Source organism: Cryptomeria japonica, chromosome 1 (assembly GCF_030272615.1).
Source record: "Cryptomeria japonica chromosome 1, Sugi_1.0, whole genome shotgun sequence".
Taxonomy (NCBI): Eukaryota; Viridiplantae; Streptophyta; class Pinopsida; order Cupressales; family Cupressaceae; genus Cryptomeria; species Cryptomeria japonica.
In genome coordinates this window covers 674,725,317-674,731,316 of record NC_081405.1, presented here as the reverse complement: position 1 = coordinate 674,731,316, position 6,000 = coordinate 674,725,317, and positions in this window count along the sequence as shown.

Sequence of the window (6,000 nt, the reverse complement as noted above, 5' to 3'; positions counted from 1 at the left end):
GATGATGAGGAAACTGAATCTGATGAAGCAGTCAAGGAGGTTAAAGCCAAAGCTACTATCACTAAGGAGAAACCATCTGATGGAGAAAAATCTGGTAAGAAAACCAAATCATCCAAAATTGATGATATCATTAAGCAAGGTAAATTTATTGTTGAACTTCCTATGATATTAGATTAGATTGTAAATGAGGTTGTGAAAAATGGTAACTTGAAGCCACTATCACTATGGTATGAAAATTTTGATGAAATCAGTAAAAGAACTTTAGAGGAAGAAATTGTAGAGTACTTGAATGCGTATAGTAAATCTTTAATTGAACTAATGTCAATCATACCCAAGAGCTTGTATGAAATTTTGGATGCTAGGAGACAAATGGTAAATAAAGAAGAAGAGAGATTGAAAGAATATATATTAGTTAATTTATGCTCTGTAATTTTTAAAGAGGAGATTGCAATAATACTTGTTAGCTAGGCATGAGTTCAGGAGTAAAACCAGAGTGAAAAAAATCATTTTCGGAAAAATTGGTGAGGTTGAAAAATTAAACAAAGAAAATTTTGACAAAAAGTGTTACTTTAACATCAGTATGAAGTTAATCCAACAAAAGGACAAGATAATACTCATCTAGAAGCTCACCTGGGACATGCCATCATAGGATAATATGGAAGCTGAGAAGAAAATGGACAATACTACTTATGTCTTGGAATTTCAGACAGTTGAGAAAGTAGAGGTTAATGCACACAAGAAGAAGTTAGAGTTGAGAATGCAGTTGTCGAGAGTGAAGAGGATGTAGGAAAAGAAGATGAGGGTAAGCACAAGGATGAAAATCCTCTAGTTGATGCAGTTAACCCTCTGGTTCTTAAGAAGGAAGTAGATACTGAGAAGAATGCAGACATGGAGAAGGTAGACATCAAACAAGAATCCATTCTGAAGGCAAGAGACACTGCAGAACCAGTGAAGGGAAAACAAACAATTGATGATTCGTAATTTGTGCAAGGTCCTATTAATCTTTCCTCTTTGTCCCCCATCCAGAAGCTTCAACTAGCATCATTCATGCAAGCTAAGGCTAGTGAGGATCTCTTGAAATCTCATACCTAGGACAACATGCTGCTAACCCTCGCATATCAATTTTTTGAGAATTTAATGCATTCCTTTTAAAAGGATTCTTCAGACACTCCATCTGAGCAATTAAAGAGACTAATCGACTATGTGGATAGACACTTTCAATATTTTGAAAAATGTGCTGAGGAGAAGGTTCAAAATGAATTCAACACAAAGAGGCTCTAGACTTCGAAAAAAATGATTGCAAAGGACATGGTCACATTCTATGCCTGCATAAAGAGTATGCAAGAATCTCTATCCGAAGGTGCCAACTTGTACAAATCATTCCTATATTTGAAAAGGTTCACTGAGGATTTTGAGAGGAAGTCTAAGGAGAATGAGGATGAGCTAGCGCACATATCTCAATCAGTTGATCCTCTGTTAGTTTCCTTGAGAAGTCATGAAGATCAAGTTATATCATTGGTTGAGAAAATCAGAAGCTTGAGTCATGACATGGATAGAATAACTGGAAGAGTTGGAGAACTTTACAGTTGCATTACTTCCAAGTTGGATATTATGTTCAGTTCCTTAAAGGATACTCAAGATGCTCTGGCTAACAGTGATCCGGTAGATCTAAAGATTTCATAGGAACATGCCTACCTTTTCAATGGCCTTGTAATTATATTAGAGAGTCTGAAGAAGGGTTGGGATAGCCATCGGGATACATTGAAGAATTATTATGCTGACATCTATAAATTTTTGTGAGTAGAGGTTGTTTGTACATGTGTAAATAACACTTTTGGTCTGAATTTTTGGTTTCTGAAACCCTACCTTTTCCATTGATGTCAAAGGGGGAGTGTAGAGGAGTAAAATATGTTGATCTTAGGGGGAGTTGTTGATTTTTGCATTCCAGTAATCAGATTTTTGGTTGTAGTATACATCATTTTCATTTTGGTCTGACACTTAGTCATTTTTCACTAAATATTGCCATCAATGCCAAAAGGGGAGATTGTTGATAAGAGACATTGCGTTGTTATTCACATGTTGTCATTGATGGCAACCAAAGTCAGATATCCCATATGTATTTCTTGATTAATTCATACTGGAAGGCAAATTAGAGTTTGGTGAGGTCTGGTGGGATAGAACAAGACATTTAGTAATATTCAGTAATTTGGTTGACGATTCATTTGTGTTGTGTGTTTAGTGTTGTAGATCGCAGAGAAGTATTATGGACATGTAATGTACCTTATTCTAGGTTCTTAGCATCCGGTGATGATCATCAAGTGAGTTGGAAGGTTTGATTTACAAGATTTTGGTTAGAACAGTGTTCATTAGTAGTAACATATGGATATTCTTTGAGCAGATCATGCAAACTAATTGTGTTGATTGTTTATGTGTTTGAGGATGTTGAGCCAACATATGTGAAGCATGTGGACAATTGTTTTTGGTCCACATGATTGTTTTGGATCGAATTGAGATGACTTGGGTAAAATGTTTCATTTGTGTGTTATGTATTTTTGGGCTAACATGTAAAAGACCTAATTTGATGTTGTGGATATATAAGAGTGATTGATATTGTCATTTTGGATATCGGTGGTTATGAAAAAAGTATTTGAGAGAGATTGTGCATAGTCTCACATGATCAAGTGAAGGATCTATGTTTCAGAATATAGTAGAACATAATAACAGAGTAGTATTGCATAGTAGTGTAAGATTGTGTACTTTGTGCTTAACTGGAACTATATCTTAATATTTATAGATATTGTTTATCAGTTCATACATTCCAATTATTATTCACAATCACTTTGTAAGATAGTGAGTCTTCTAGGGTGGTATCCCTTATTATAATTTGAGCAGTGAGCGCTAGGTAGTTTGCCTGAATGCATGTGCATTCCCCTTATGTAATATTTCTATACTTCTGCATAGTAAATTGATATTGTGGGTCTCATCCCCATCATTGTTTTTCCCTTGACCAAGTTTCCACATAAAAAATCTTGCTGTTATGGTGTTGTTGCTTATTGCTTTGTGTTTTTGCTTCTTTCTTTCAGTCATTTGTATTAAGTGGTTAAAAGGACAAATTAACAAGGTTATATATTCCAGAACACTGATTCACCCCCCCCCCCCCCCCCCTCTCAGTGTTCATTTATTCCAATAGCATCATCATAGGCCTTGATGGTGATCTTCTTTTTGGCATCAACTGCTCCTTCTGCATATCCCAATGTTGTTATTAATTTCAAGGTACAAATGTTAAGGCCAGATCCATTGTCAATCAAGACTCTCTTGATTTTGTGTTTATGTATGAATCCCTCAATGTCAAGAGGGGTGTTATGCGGTTGTTGAATGGATGCATTGTCATTCTTAGAGAAAGTGGGTCATGGTGATGAATTGATAATTCCAACCATGGCTTGAAATTGATTTATGTTTAGGTTGAATGGAAATCACACTTCTTAGAGAGCTTGGTCCAAGATGGTTTTATGTGAGGGTGATAGGTGCAAAAGCTCTAGTATGGAAATGAGTGTTGGTGTCTTATCTAATTGGTCCACAAGTTTATATTGTTTGGGCATGTATGTCACTCTTGATGGTGCTCCTGGTAAGATAAGCTTGCTACGATGGATAACAAAATTGCACTTGATGTTTTTGCCTTTGATTGTAATGGTTGCAACTTCTTCATTATCATCATAAAGATTATTGACGGTATAGGTATACGGTGCACGCGTATAGTTTTTCGTGCTATATTGATTCAAGGTGTGATCTGTAGTGGAAGTTTTTGCAATGCGGCCATCCACTTCTATATCACCTCAATCAACAAGGTCTTGAATGATGTCCTTTACCCGATGGAAATTGTTTGTCTTCTGTCTTCTTCCTTTGTGAAATTTGCAACACTCGTTATCCCTCCACCATGGAGGTTTAACCCGAGGCTTGTAATTTGATGTTTTAGTAAATATGATAAGATTGGAAGATATGAGTTGTCATAATACCATTTTGAGAGGTTCTCCGTAGGGTGTATATGTTTGATTCATTTTGTAGGTAGAGTACTCGTTCTTAGGTGCCTCTTGTTGTGTCTTGGGATATTGATTTCCTTGATTGTTTGGGGGATTACCTTGGTTTCTGTTGTTGTTGTTATGATTATTAGCTTGCCAAACTATTTTGACCATAGGTTGGGCGATCTTGACAGTCCTTGCATCTACAATACAGTCATTAACGATGTTTTTGTTCTTGGACAAAAACTTGGGTTTGTCGTTGTTATATGTTGGTCACACGAACCATCCTTTTTGTCTTTTTATATTTTGACAAGTCCCTTCTTGATAAGGGATTCCTCAATTTTGAGTCCTTGGGCTATCACGTCTTTAAAGGAGTCTGAACATTTAACTTCCAAGTGAAATTCCATCTCTTCATTTAAATTTGAAATAAATATTTTAACTAATTGTTCCTTAAGAATGAGGAAGGTATGTCTGCTAGAAAGGTATCTCCATCTTTGCAAGAATGTTGAGAATAACTCTCCATTATTTTGTTTAGTGTTTCATAAATCAGCCATGCAAACATCATGTTATATGTTGTGTGCATGATGAGTGATAAATTCTTGCACTAAGTCTTCAAGTGTCTTGATTCCCTCGGGCAAGTGTGAAAACCATTTCATGGCTAACCCTCCTAGACTTTGAGGAAAGAGATGCATTAAGTATGTTTCATCATAAGGAACCTCTAAGATTGCAAAGTAGAATTCTCTCACATCGTCTCAGGTATCTCCCTTTCCTTTGTATTTGTGAAATTTTGGAGTCTTGAAATCATGTGGGAAAGGAGGCATGACAATGGTCCTATCAAATGGATAGGGACAAATATCTTCGAGAGAACATCTCTTTTGTGCCCTCCCTGAATTTAATTGTTTGGCGAGGTCTTGTGCTTGTTGTATTAAAATTTCCATTTCTGTGGGAGGAGGTGGGATGTTCCCTTGTTGATAGTTGTTATCGTCATAATCACAGGTATTCCTCGTCCTCCTTTCATTTTGATTTATTTCTTATTGATGACTGTGTTGGGCTTGTTCTGGTGTTTCCCTAAATTGTGATACGTCAAAGTCTATAGAGAGTTTTGTACCCTCTTGATCAAGTCTTAGGAAATGGGCGTTAGCTTTCTGCTTGAGAATCTCATCAAATAGTCTATTAAATCAGGGGTCATGTGTTTCTCATTCGATTTCCTCTTGTGTGGGAGTATCTAGGTCTTCTCCCCCTACAAATTCGCTTTGATGAAAGGGGTTGAGGTCTTCCTCCTCTTTTGATTCTTGATGTATTTCATTTTGCCTTTATTATTGGGAGAAATGGTGTCTCAACCTTGCATTTATGCGAGGTTACTATTTATAGTAAGTTTTCATTTGAGTAGGAAATGGTGCAAAACTCTCCCTGAAGCTTCTGGTTGGCTAGATAAGCATTCCGGTAAAGTTGCGTCGCAAGGTCACAGCTAGTTTTGAAGATATTAAAGTTTTCGTCTTGGAGGGGTGCAATAAAATGTTTAAACTTAATTTTGGGGACTTTAGAGGCTCCGAAATGCCCTAAAAAGTGGTCATAACCGGCGCAGCTAGTTACAAGGTGATAGAGCACTTCGCGAGCTTTCCGACGCTTGAAACGGTTCGTCAATTGGACACCCGGTTCTCAAGTTATGGCCTCCGAAAGTTTGTACTCTTGAAATAGGAAAAATAATTTGTATCGGATACATAAATGAGCTGTAAAAGGGAGCAACACGTGTTGATGTGTGCTTTAACATGTCATAGGGCATCTAGAAGGGAGATAAGGTCGGCTACACCTTATTGGGTGGTTTTAGCCCATGGTTTTGTAATACCATTTGACGGTTTCTTGTATTGTATCTCCTATTTATGAGGTGTGTGAGATAGATGTTTGGTGTAAGAGTCTTATAGCTATTGAGTTGCCTCTGAATCTCTGATTAGTGGTACTCCTGCAAAGAGCTTGCTCTGCAAGT